This window comes from Sorex araneus, chromosome 11 (genome assembly GCF_027595985.1).
Source record: "Sorex araneus isolate mSorAra2 chromosome 11, mSorAra2.pri, whole genome shotgun sequence".
Lineage (NCBI taxonomy): Eukaryota > Metazoa > Chordata > Mammalia > Eulipotyphla > Soricidae > Sorex > Sorex araneus.
The window spans coordinates 35,899,175-35,913,654 of NC_073312.1; the positions used below are offsets into that span (position 1 = coordinate 35,899,175).

Here is a 14,480-nt window from a genome sequence, read left to right on the forward strand (position 1 = left end):
GATGCGTGTGTTCTAACCTCTGTACTATTTCCTGGCCCGGAAGTTCATCTTTTATTAATCATTTGTTCATCCTTCCTCATCGAAGGGAACGTCTTCCCTATGTTCTGTACATTTTACCCCGAAATAAATGTAGCTCAGATGTGGCCCCAGTTCTCTGCATTCTGGAATGTATCTCACTGCTTGTTTGATTCTTTTGCTCAGAAGATTCATAGTCAAATTAACATCTAGCACATTTTTGATGTCAAACTACCTCTATTGTTTTCCCACTTGCTGCAGGTAGAAACTAGGGAGCCAGCTTTGGCATCTTCTCTCTCGTACCATTGCCAATACAGCATCAAGTTCCAGGGCCATTTCCCAGAAGTGTTTCTTGGACCTGTTTATTCTGCATTCTGGTTGTGACCGAACTCCTTGACACAGCTATTATAGCGCACCAGGCCCTCCCTGTACAAACTCCCTTTCTCATATCTTTGCATGCCCTTTGCAGCTGTTCTTCCCAATGTGTCACATGAATGGGTGCCCCCCCATATTTTATTTTTGTTTTAAATGTGTGGACATTAGATTTAGTTTATTTTTTAGGATAAAAAGAAATACCTGGGACTAGCCCTGTCAGCCTGGGCTTCAGGCTACTCCTTCCCTGCCTATAATTTCCAGTGCTTTCTTCCTGATTGTTCAGTCCTACTAACATAAATCATATCTGGTTCTTAAATGTTACATATTTGTCATCTCGTCTATTGCATCAGTATTCCTTAAGCTGAAACACCCCCTTATTTGCACTGAAAACCAATTTTTTTTTCCTTAGTTATTTGGGCAGAAGTACGGGAAGGTTCTCGGGGGCCAGGGTTCCACCTAATGGTGTGGCTCTGATAGCCCCCTTATTCGGGTTGCTATTAGCACTGATTGTCCTCGTACGTGCTCGGGCACTGCGGTGCAGCTCGGCCTTCCTCCGGCCGGCCGCAGCCAAGCTGCTCGGCCCTCCTCGGGTTGATGCGGCACAGATCGGCCCTCCTCGGCCCCCTGCGGCGGTGCTCGGCCATCTTCGGGCGCTGCGGCACTGATCGCCCCTCATCGGCCACTGTGGCGTTACTGAGCGCCCTCATCTGGCCACAGGGGCGCTGATCACACCTCATCTGGCTGGCGAGGCCCTGATGGCCCCTTTTCCGCTAGTATGGCGTTGATGAGCGCCCTCCTCTGGCCGCTATGGCATTGGTAGCCCTGTATCGGCCTTTGGGCACTGCTGATCTGGCCTCATTCAGGCCACTGTGGCGCTTCTCGCCTTCATCCCCTCTGCAGGGTCACTGTGGTGCAGACTGTGCCTCATGCTTCTGGGTTGGGCCTCATTACTGCCACTATGGCCTTCATCCACTCATCCCTTCCCACATCCGGGGTCTGCGGCGCGGTTCGGGCCTCATCGGGCCGCTGCGGCGCGGTTCGGGCCTCATCGGGCTTCATCGAGCCCCTGCGGCGCGGTTCGGGCCTCATCGGGCCCCTGCGGCGCGGTTCGGGCCTCATCGGGCCCCTGCGGCGCGGATCGGGCCTCATCGGGCCGCTGCGGCGCGAATCCGGCCTCATCGGGCCCCTGCGGCGCGGATCCGGCCTCATCGGGCCCCTGCGGCACGGATCTTTCTCATCTACTCATCCATTCCCTCATCAGGGTCACTTGCAGCACACTTCCAACCTTATCGTGCCACTGCGGTGCAAATCGGGCTTCAATGGGCCTCTGTAGCACAGATCAGGCCTCAGTGGGGCCACTGTGACACTGATTACCTTCATCCACTAATCCATCCCGCATAAGGGCCCCTGCGGCACAGATCAGGCCTCATCGGGATTGCTGTGGTACTGGTCACCTCCATTCACTCATCTGTCGCCTGTTTAGGGTGACAGCGGCACACATCGGGCCTCATGGGTGAAGATGGGACCTCATCGGGGCCTCTGTGGCACTGATTGTCTTCATTCACTAATCCGTTCCCTCATCAGGCTCACTGTGGTGCAGATAGGGCCTCATTGGGCTTCTGCGGCACAGATCTGGCCTCATCTGGGCCACTGTGGCGCAGTCCAGGCCTCATCGGCCCTTATCTGGCCTCTGTGGTGCCGATTGCGCCTCCTGGGCCAGTTTCTGTGTGTATCCGGCCTCATCCGGCCGCTGCGGGGCAGATTCGGCCTTCTCTGGCCCCCGCGGCACTGTTAGGGCCTCATCGGCAGTGCTGTGGCACTGTTTTCGTTTACTAATCTGTTCCCTCAATGAGGGTCACTGCGGCACACATCGGGCCTCATCGGGCTGCCGCAGAGCAGATCCGGCCTCATCCGGGCCACTGCGGAGCAGTTCGGGCCTCATCAAACCCCTGCGGCTTCAAGGGAGCCTCACTGGGCTATTGCGGCACATATTGAGCCTCATCCAGCCGCTGCGGCACAGATCCGGCCTCCTCCAGCCATTGCAGTGCTGTTGGGGGCCTCATCGGCATCGCCGCGGCACCGATTGTCTTCATTCACTAATCCGTGCCCTCATCAGGGTCACTGCGGCACACATCGGGCCTCATCGGTGCAGATCGGTCATCCTCGGGCTGCTGCGGCGCAGATCCGCCTCATCCGGGCCACTGCGGTGCAGTTCGGGCCTCATCGGCGCCAATGCGCCCTCATCTGGGCCACTGTGGCGCCGTTCGCGCCTCATCGGCCCTCTGCAGCACAGATCCGGCCTCATCAGGCCGCTGTGGTGCAGAGCGGGCCCCATCCCCTCATCCATCCCCTTCTCAGGTTACCGTGGCACCCCCATCGGGCAGCATCAGACTGCTGGAAGGCTGATCGGCCGTTATCGGGGCCCCTGTGATGCTGATACGCTTCATCAAGGCCATTACACTGCTTATTGCCGTAATGGCCCTCAGTGGGGCTGCTGTAGCACAAATGGGGCCTCATCACGGCCATGATGATACCGATCGCCTTCTCCCCTCACACCCCCACCCGGTTATTGCGGCGCTGATGCCCATAAGGCTTTATTGGTATGCAAGTCTGATTAGCCCTTATTTGGGTTGTTGTAGCGCTGATAACCCTCATGCCATCAACTTTGCACCGGCGGGGCTTATGGGGTTCCTGCAACATCCACCACCATAATGAGGCTTCATCAGGCTGCTTCTACAGCACCCAGCCCCTTCGTGAGTCCTCACGGGACGGCAGCAGTGGCCATAGGGGCACTGCGGCTTTGATTGGACTTTTTTCTGGCCTCTTCCGGCTGCTGCGGCACTGATCGGGTCTCTTCGGGTCTCCTCGGGTCTGTTCGGCTCTGCGGCACCAATCGGGCTTATTCGTGTCTCTTCGGGCGTCTTCGGGTGGCGCAGCAGAGCTAATCGATCGGGCATCTGCGGCTGCGCAGATCCGGAAGCTTCGGACCACTTCGGGCGGCTTCGGACCACTTCGTGCCACTGCGTCGACCCTGCGGATGAGGCCTCTTCACGCCCCTGCGGAGGCGCCATTCGGGTTTCTTCAGGGGCTCATCACCCCCCTCCCCCCCACCTCACGACAATGCTGCAGCACCGCCCCCTCCCCTCGCCTCCCCCGCCCTTCCCCCCTGTCCCCCCGCCATGGGGGTCCTCATTGGGCTGCTGCTGCGCCGATTGGGCCTTTTCCCTCTTCAGGCCTCATCAGGCCACCGCGGCGCCCATTCCCCCGTCAGCGCTCCAGGCCGTCACTGGGCTGCTGCTGTGCCGTTTGGCCCTCATCAGCATTCTGAATGCTGATTACCCGCGCGGCCTCCGCCTCTGGGCTGCTGCTGCTGCTCTGCTCACCCCTCAGTGGCGCTATCACCCCCTCCTCGCCCTCGGCACTCTTTGGAGGGAGAAGAGCTCCAACCTGGGTCCTGTTGGGTCCAAGCGGTGGGGTGATAAAAATGTTACCAAGAAAAGGAGAGATGGTTTAAAGGAGTGCAAAGTAAGTTTATTTACAAAGAGTACACTCGTTAGGTGGACACGGGGCGTGGGGGTGGGATTGGGGGGGTTCCAAAAGGAGAGACCCCTTCTTAGCTCAGCCTTGGGGGCGGGGGCAGGGGGGTCTGTTATCCTGTGTCTCTAGATGGGCTGCTGAGGCTGGAAGGCTCTGCTTTCTAGAGATGAGCCAATTGCGGGGGGCAGTGAGTGAGTGGGGGAATGTGTAGCTAGGTCCCCAAAGGTCTGTGAGGTGTGTAGGAAATGCCCAGAGCCAATCGTGGGGAGGGCGTGAGATGTATATAAATATTTTTAGCCCATCGGGGGAGAGGAAAGCCTGGGTCAGTTCTGGGATTTGAGTGGCAGCAAGATGCTCACAGTGTCTGGCCGAGCTGTCTTCATCAAGGGAGTAGCTCGGCCAATTCTAGGGTTTCGGTGACAGGCATGTAAAGTATTTGAGGTACCACCGGTTATTTTAGCAGGAGCTAGGTATGTCAGGCATTTTTAGATTTGGGGATCAAGGTAGCCATGTCACGGGATTTACGCTCCACCATTAGACTCTCTAGGACTCTGCCGTGTACTTGCGCTCTCTTGGGCCATCATGGGGCTGCTGCAGTGCGCCTCTGCCCTGTTTAGGTCGCTGCAAGGATTTGGGGCCTCCATTGACCTGCGGCGGCTCTCAACAGCAGGCGACTAGCTGGGAGAAAAGATCAGGGGTCCATGGACCCGACTGCAAACTCACAACCACCTGCAACCTCAGCACTGATGGGTGTGTCTCTGGAGAACCCCGACCCCCGCCCCCACAGTGATCTCCAGCATGCAGACTCTGAGGAACTAGTAAAACCGTTTGTCTGAGTTTGACAAGTAACTGAAAGTGGCTCGGGTTAAGGTAGAGGACCCTGACCACTGCTTGGGAGCACCCTACACTCCAAAGTAAATAAATAAATAAAAAATAAATAAAGAGTGATCAAAGGCTCTCTGCTATAATGGTTCTTATCCGATTTGATCCTCTGAAGGTCTTTGTAAGTCTGCTGTCACTACTGCCTTTGTCTACAGAAAGGAAATCTGGAGCTCAGGAAATTGAACTGATTTGTGCAAGGTCAGACAGCAGGAGATGAGGCATGAAAGGGAAAAGAGCCCTTGTGATGACTTCAATCTAGCACAAATGATCATAGTGAAAATAGTTAACTTACTGAATGTTTGAGATATGTGCTGCACCCAGGGTATTGTATGAACTCCTCTTACAAAATCGTCTGTGGTAGTACAATGTGGAGCTGTCTTTTTACATGAGGAGCTGAGCCTTAAGTTACTTAACGGTTGGTGATAGTTACATAGATAAAACCTAGGTACCCTGATGCCAGTTCTTTTTCTAACAGGTTGCTATTCTGTCTCACCTATGTTTTTGATTTATAGATAGTATATCCATCTTGTAAGAAAAAGGCATTTTTATGGAAAAAGAGAAGTGTAGTATCTTTTTAGACTGTTCATTTATCTTTTGTTATGGTTCCTGTTTCCTTTGTATCCACCCCTTCCTGTTTTACATGGATTCTTTATTAACTGAATACAGTAAATCGCTGCAGCAGAAACAAAAAAAGTTACCGAATTTTGTTAAGAGTATGCTGGAAACCTGTCCATGTAATTTTCTTCAGGAGAAAATGATTGTCAAGATTGTTTAAAATTTGATGGTGTAATTTTTTTGCTAAAATATTTAGTTTGCTTTTATTCTGATGTTTGGTGTAATAATCAACAGGAATCTTACCTGTGTTCTGAGTCTTGATGAATGTTCTGCACCTTTTTCTTATATACCAGCTTTTTAAAATTGTTTCACGAAGTTTACTAGGTACCAATTGCTATTGTCTCCGCTTATAGAAAACTGAGGCTTAGTAAGGTTCGCTAACTTGGCTTTTTCACATAACATACTGTGTCTTATATGAGAGGAGCCAGTATTAAGATATATATCACTCATTTACTGTCCTCATGGAGCTCTTAATTCAACAAGAGAAGTTATATTACGAGATGTAGACGGAGAAATTCTTTAATAGAGGTGAAGATTGCTCCCAGAGAACTCAGATGTGATTGATTCTAACTTTGGCCAGAAGACCAAAAATCAGAGTTGGTAGGGGAAGTGACAAGGGATCTGAGCTGTGCAAAAGGCCCTCCAATTTCATGTTTTTGTCTGTTCATGGTCAGTTTCCTAATTCCTTGCCCTTGCCCTTTCTCCCTCTGTGGGTATTGGCTCCTTTTATTTATTGTTCTATAAATGCCTGATCTCTTTCAGACTAGAGGTGGAGGTGGAAGTAGTGTGCATTTATCTTTGTGACTAAGACTGCATGTCAAATTAGAATGGAGACCTAAGGCTAGTCTTTTGTTCTGTGACCATAATCATCAGATATCAGAGTAAGCCTTCATTGCCTAGTGACCCATCAAAGCCATCACAGTAAGGAAATCTGTTAAGACTTTATAGTGTGATCCTGTGAAATCCTCTAACCCAGGAAATTTGGGCATTGGGGACTTACAGAAAGCTCTATTATCATTGCTCTATAGGCTTTGTATAGATTTCTGACCTGTGAGGAGGCATTTTTAACCATTATTCATCTCAGTTGAGGTAGGGTGCTGTGATTTTGAGGCAGATTCTGTGTTTGTTTATTTGTTTGTTTTTATGTCCTGCTGGGTTTTCTTTACCTGGTTTCTTGTTTTTTCAGGTATGACCACGTTATTATTCATACAGGTGCAGATATTTTCAAGACAAAGGGCCTAAGGTTTTCTAGATGTGTTCAAAGCTCAGATTCTTCTGCAGAATGACTGCAGATCTGTTTTGGTTCATAAAGAGTGTGGATGTGTTGCTATATAATTTAAATAACATTAGCTGATGCTGATAAAAGACACATTTCTTGAAAAATGGGTTCCATTGAGTTCTTTTGGAGTCCTTGCCAGCTATCTACTTTTTTTGGTAAGTTATATGCATGTACTGCACATGCTCCATGACTTAAAATTCTTGGAGGCCAGTGTTACTTTTTTTTTTTTTGAGCTTAGAATAGTGAGGCACTGACCATGCTTCCAATTGAATTGTCATGTTGTTTAAATCCTCTTTGCCTCAGTTTCTTTAGGTAGGTAATAAAAAGCATACACAGGTTATATAGCGCTTGACAATTTTCAAGAGAATATATTAAGGGATGAAGAAATAGTACAGTGAATACAGTGAGTAGGGTACTTGCATTGCATTCAGCGGACCCAGATTTGATCCCCAGCATTGCATGTGACCTTCTGAGCACACCAGGAGTTAGTACTGAGTGTAGAGCCAGGAGTAAAGGAGTTAAGTCTTGAGCACAGCCAGATGCGGCCCCCAAAACCAAGAAAAGAGAGAAAATAAATGTATAAAAACAGCACTGTGCATGAATTCACAGTGAGTACTCAATAACCAGAGTATCATAACAACAACTTCTTGTTGAATGAGTGTGAATTATTGGAATATAGGGGTTTATAGCAGATCTATGACTGGCACAGGAAATAAAGCATGTACCTGCAGTTTGCTTCCAACTCTGGCCTGCTCCTTTCCTAATAGATAGCCTAATATATATCTGGGGCTGTGGTGGGTGGAAGGTATCAGTGATTGTTTTGGGTGATCTTTGATAGACAAAGTCAATAGTTTATGAAAGGTAATTGACAAGGGTTGAGAAACTACCATTTTTTAATGGCATGAGAATTATCAAAGACTGGAACAAGACTGGATTGGGTTCCTCATATGTGAGTCTATACCTTTAGCTGAAGTCATGGAATAGAATAAAGTAGGTTGACACGCTATCACAATTTGTTCCCATCTCATTTACTTAAGCCTTTTGGTCTATATGACTTCTGGTTTTTAAGTAATATTTAATGACGTGTCATGAAATGCCAAAAACAACTGTGATGCAGAACTCATGTCTTCTGGTGTAAAGATTTGAATTTTCTGTAGGGTAGACCTCCAGTAATTGCAGGGTCTGAGTGGGGAATTCTGGATCAGAATAAACCAATTCTAGTAGTTGCCTCTCTAAGACATCTAAGTACCATATGTATTGTACTATGTGTGAATGCCTGCCTCTTATAACAAGGTCAGAACCCAAGAATTTTTGGACAACTCAATTTAGCTTTACTGGATGGCACAATTAAATATAAAGATGAGGATAGTTATAAATTTTTGATTATAAATTGCATCTTGTCCAATCCTCACCGAAAGCCCCCAACTAAGTATTATCTCCATTCATATGCAGGAACAGAGGTTTAAGTAACTTTCTTAAGTACACAACAGATTTAGCTCAAAAATGTTAAACTTCTTGGGGCTATAGAGATAGTACAGTGGGTCAGGTGCTTACTTTGCATGCAGCTCATGTAGGTTGGGTTCTTGACACCCTATATATTCTGCAATGGCACACCGTATTACTATGAGTGTGTTTTGAGATACAGAGCCAGAATAAGTCCTGAGTATCATTGGGATACTCAGATACTCCACTAAATTTATTTGAAGTTACTGCTCTCTACAATTCACCTCCTAGTAGGCTTACCATTTATTAGAAAATGGTATTCCAGTATTACATGTATATAATTCTAATTATATATTATAACTTAATAATAGTAGAATGTTGAACATATTAGTGATCAAGTCAAAAGACTCAAATAATATTTTATTTACAAAATTTTTGAACAGGAAATTTTTGTGACATCTAGAGAGTACAAATTTCTTTTTTTTCCTTTTTTCTTTTGAACTCTCCCTATATACTAAAAATGATCTTTGATGTTCGTCTTGTTTAACTAATTTAAGTATGTAATATAATAGAGACTGAATCAGACAACATTGCCACCAACAGTGAATAAGGAATCCTTTTTACCACATCCCTGCTAAAACTGTTTTCAGTTTTTTGATACATGCTATTCTCCCTATATGAGACGATATCTCATTGTTGTTTTGATTTTAATTTTCTTGGTATTAAGTGATAATGAATACTTTTACATACGCCTGCTAGCTATCAATGGGTCCTCTTTGTGAAAGCATTATTTTCTCTCCTCATTTGTTTTTTAGCCCCACTCAAGATTGTTTTGCTTTTGCTTTTGTGTCACATAGTCAGAGCTTACTCCTCTTTTCCGCATTCAAGGACCACATACAGCAGGCTTGAGAACCATACAGAGTGCCAGGGATTGAATCTGGATCTGTTCCATGCAAGGTATCCACTGTACTATTTCTCAGGCCCTTCCATTTTTTTTTTTCTGCTTCTTTTTGTTTGGTCAGTGGCATTAAGTCACTGAGGATGCCTCTAGATTCAGTGTTCTAAAGAGCTCTACCTTTGATTTTTGTCAGTATAATTTTGTGTGTAGTGTGAGATAGTGACCCGAGTTTTCTTTTTTTTTCCTTTTCTTTTCACATTGACTGACCAGTTTTCAAAAAACCATTTGTTGAAGAGGCTTTTCTTCTTCCACTTCATGCATCCAGGTCCTTTGTTGATTTGCTGCCCACATACCTGAGATTTCTCAATTCTATTTCTTTGGTCTGAGAATCTATTGTCCAGTACCATACAGTCTTGATTACTATAGCTTAATAGTATAATTTACAGTGGTTAAAGAGAAAATCCTGTCTTCTCTTTCACTAGAATTATTTTGGCCATTCAGGAATTTTATTGTGTCATATAAATTGTAACAGCATTGATCTGTGTCCCTAAAAATAATATCTCATGGATTTTTAGGGAGTTTTATAGAGATTGCATTGAATTTGTGTAGTGCTTTGAGTAGGATGTTCATTTTATTTAACAGTATTTGTCCTTCCAGTCCATGAACCAGGGATGTATTTACATTTCCTTGTTCACTTTTTAAAAATTAAACAAGATCAATAAGCCATTATCTAGATTCACAGAAAAGACTAATAAATTTAATCAGAAATTATATATCACCACAGAATTTCAAAGGATCATCAGAGATTACAATTTAAAACTTTATGCCACTTAATTGGAAAACCCAGAAAAAAAATGGATAAGGTTTTGGATGCCTATAACTCTCCAAGGTAGAATCAGAGGGAACAGCTCTTGAACAGAACAATTACTAGCAAGTAAATGGAAATGTTAATTAAAAGTCTCTCCCAAAACAAAAGCCTGTGCCCAGATGGGTGTATTAGGAAGTTCTTTCAAACTTTCAAGAACTACTTCCAATCCTTTTCAGTCTCTTTCACAAAGCAAATGAACAAAAATCATCACAAGCAGTTACTAAGAGAACAATATTTTTTCTCCTGATACCAAAAGCAGACAGAGATACTTGACAAGCAAATTTTAGATCAGTATTCCTGATTAACATAGATGCAGAGACCCACAACAGAATATTAGCAAACAGAATTCAACAATATATTTAAAGGATCGTACATCACAATCAAGTAGAATTTATTCTAGATATACACCACAATCAAGTAGAATTTAGTCCAGATACACAAGGTTGACTTTATATATGCAAGGTAATGTATTACACCATCCCAATATAAGGAAGGATAAACTCATTTGATTGGTACCGAGGGTTAGTACAGGAGTTAAGGCACTTGGTCTAGTATGTGGTTTATCTTGGCTCAATCTCTAGAATTACAAATGGTCTGCCAAGCACTGCCAGAAGTAATCCTGAACAGTGCCTCATGTGGTCTCATAGTATCAATAGATGCAGACAAAACATTTGGCAAGATGAACAATACATTTGCAATAAAAATCTTTTAATAAAATGGGAGTAGAAAGAATTTTCTTTAATATAGTTAAAGAATTTATGAAATCTCACAGCTAACACCGTATTCAATGGTTAAAAATTGAAAAATTTCCCTTAAAGATCAGGCACAAGACAAGGTTGCATACCTTCACCACTATTTTTCAACCAAGTATTAGAAGTCTTTGCCACGGCAGTTGACAAGAAAGATATGGTAAGGGCATTCAGATTTGGGACTGGAGCGATAGCACAGCAGGTAGGGCATTTATTTGCCTTGCACGTGGCTGACCTGGTGGTTCTGAGCATCTCATATGGTCCCCTGAGCACCGCTAGGGATAATTCCTGAGTGCAGAGCCAGGAGTGACCCCTGTGCATTTCCAGGTGTGACCCAAAAAGAAAAAAAAAAGGCATTCATGTTGGAAAATAAATCAAATTTCACCTTTTTGCAGATAGTATGATTCTGTACTTAGAAAAACCTAGACTCTTTAAAAAAATAGAAGCAATAAGCTTATACAGTAATGTGGCAGGCTGCAAAATCAACATATCCAAACCAGTGACATTTTTATATACAAATGATGAAGAATAAGAGAAAAGTAGAATCAAAAAAAAAAAAAACAGGACAACCCCATTCACAATTATACTCTACAAAATCAAGTATTTGGGATTTATATTTAAAAAAGATTAAATTTTTATGCAAAGAAAACTATCACTATGAAGAGAATAGAAGACTTAAGGAAGTGGAACCATACTACCTGTTCTGATATCTTTAAAGTTTTTATATTCTTTATTTCTTTATAATGATTGTTGATGTACATATTTTGCTTAGGACTTCTAGTGCTTATTCAATCTGAGATTTAATGTATTAAGAAATTTGGGGGGCTACAGTTGGTAGGGCTTGCCTTGTATGTAGCCAACCCTAGTTCAATCTTCAGTATATTATATTGTCACCTTGAAGCTGCCAGGAGTGATCCCTGAGCATAGAACTAAGAATAAGCCCTCAGCACTTCCAGGTATGCCCCACATTTCTTCCCGCCCAAAGAATATCAACAGCCTTTTCTTCTTTTAATGTCAGCAATACTCGTTCTTCTTAATGTTTCTGGTAGATAGTTCATATCTTGTGTTCTTCGTATCTTCTAACATTTCTTAAAATTCCTCCATGTTATCATCCTGTGAAATATCATCAGTTATTTAGTTATATCTTTATTGTTTCTCTTATTGACTATATTGAGTCTGTTGTTTTTCCTTCTCATTGATTGAATTTTAAATGTCAATGGATGTAATTTTAATTTTCAGAAGAATATTATCACTGGGAAAATAATAAAAATGGATTCATGCAGAAGGAAGGTTTAACAGATACAAAAGGTAAAAGAAATTTTAATCAAAGTAAATGCTATTTTTGAAAATGAGAACAGATGGAACATTTGCAGGCATATAATTCCAAAGAGGATGAATTTCAATAATGCAAAAAGCTCAATATTAGATTATCAGCTATATTTTCAGTAAGAGAAATAGTTTATCTTTATTACGTTAAACTGACACCTAATAATATTTGAAATATAGTTCTAGATAAAATTATTAATGCAATAAAAATAGACTCAAATTAGTCGTGTTCTTGATGGTTAAATAGATTTATTATAAATAAAAACTGATAGGAAACTAAGCTTCCATTATTGATTATTTTTTAACTTTATAACTTGCCAATTCAATTTTATAAAAAAAGAAACCAATTAAGTCTGTTATAGTAAAGGGATAATATTTATTTTAAAATAAAGCAAGCTAAGTACTAATAAGATGATAAGAATATAGAAATAGATTAAAGTGAGAAATTCTAAGTTTTCTAAAATCAGAAAAATGTTTAGCCCTTATAGTTATCAAAAGTATATATGAAATGAGAAATGATTTTTCCATACTGAGTTAAAGTCATGCTTAGAAATGATCCAGAATGAGTAAAGGTTGTGAAATGACATTCTCAGGTACATTTGGTAAAGTGACACATTTGTACAACTTGCCACAATTTTAGAAACAAATGGTATTAAAAATGTTGCTATAGTGGGCTGGAGCTATAGCACAGTGGTAGGGCATTCGCCTTTCACGCGGCCGATCCGTGTTTGATTCCTCCGCCCCTCTCAGAGAGCCCTGAGAGTATCGAGCCCAAACGGCAGAGCCTGGCAAGCTACCTATGGCATATTGGATATGCCAAAAACAGTAACAATAAGTCTCACAATGAGAGACGTTACTGGTGCCCGCTCGAACAAAGCGATGAGCAACAGGATGACAGTGACAGTGACATAGTGTACCTCAGCATTTTACCTCTAGATGTCTCATGATAAAATAATTGGACAAGTATTCAATATAAACAAGGGTAGATCTTGGAACATTGTTATTTTTTTCGTTAATAACAGAAAGAGGTTCCTAGGACCTTTGCTGCCTGTTGTTGAATAAGAAACTGTTTGAAGGTCTTGTATAAATTTACCCTGTAATAAAGCTTGAAAATTTTTTGATATATAAAAGTCTGGAATAACAAGTTTCCTATTTAGATCACTGTATCACTGTCATCCCATTGCTCATCGGTTTGCTCGAGCGGGCACCAGTAACGTCTCCATTTTGAGACTTGTTGTTACTGTTTTTTGGCATATCGAATACACCACAGGTAGCTTGCCAGGCTCTGCCCTGTGGGCAAGATACTCTTAAGTAGCTTGATGGGCTCTCTCAGAGAGGCGGAGGAATCGAACCTGGGTTGGCTGTGTGCAAGGCCAATGCCCTACCGCTGTGCTATCACTCCAGCCCTCATATTTAGATAGCAGTGATTTTTATATATTTTGATTGTGTAATCAAGTATTAAATGTACACTTATAAGAAGTTTTAAGCATATCACATTATATAGAGAAAAAAACATTCCTTTTTCAATTTGATCACATGTCAGTGTGCTTAAAAAATATTTTTAAATTAAGATGTTGATGGTAATTGCTTAGGGAGTTGACTTCTGAATACTATTTAATTTTCATTTGTATTCTTTTCTCTTTGACTTTATGTATGATCTGGCTCTGTATGATCCTGGCAGGGGGCTCATTTGTATCATATCATCCTTCCATTGATTTTTTATATTCATTCTTGGATGTTTATATCTAGGAAATAAACCAGCTAATATTACAACTTAAGAAATGGAAGTACAAAGAGTCCTACCTCATTGTATCATTTTTTAAAGCAGTCCCATTTTCAGATGTTATTCTGGATAAAAGTCAGGACTGCCTCTGTCCACAATTTTCACTTCATCACCTTGAAGGTGCAGTAACTAAATGGGAATAACAAGATTAACTGTTTAGTCTGAACCCCCTTAGTTACATCATTTTTGTTGCAAAAGGCAAGATTTTACTTATAGATGAGTAGTATTTCATTGTGTGTACATGCCAAATATTTTTACTCACTTATCTGTTGTTTTGAACTTTTAGTCGTTTCTATATCTATTGTAAATAGAACTTCAGTGAATGTGATTATGCCTTTCACTTTTTGAATTGTTTCTGTGGTTCATCAGGTATGTGGGAATAGAATTGTTAGATAATATGGTAGGTCTAATTTTTGTGCTGTGAAAAATCTCTATACAGTCTCAATGTAAGAGGTGAATTCCTGATATTGAATAAAGTTTGAAGGACGTTCATATTTTCCTTCTATGTTTTCTTTTGAAGTTGTAAAATTAGCTTTTTCATTTATTTTACTGCATATATATGTGCGTATATTCACACATACACACACATGCTAAAAGTGCAAGAAATAGAAAAGTGGAAGTTAGGCACCAGAGCAATAGCACAGAAGATAGGGCATTTGCTTTGCATGCGGACTACCTGGATTAGATCTCTGGCATCTCATATGGTCCCC

The 14,480-nt window shown here is 42.6% G+C and overlaps 1 long non-coding RNA gene across 7 annotated transcripts in view; it reads left to right on the top strand.

The window, feature by feature from the left end:
* Positions 1 to 3,782: 3,782 nt before the first annotated feature.
* LOC129399433 (uncharacterized) overlaps positions 3,783 to 14,480 on the top strand; it is a 417,723-nt gene continuing 407,025 nt past the window's right edge. For all 7 annotated transcript variants that reach the window (XR_008627080.1, XR_008627082.1, XR_008627081.1 and 4 more), the window contains exon 1: positions 3,783 to 3,915. This is a non-coding gene — a long non-coding RNA (uncharacterized LOC129399433). The remainder of the gene's footprint in view (positions 3,916 to 14,480) is intronic.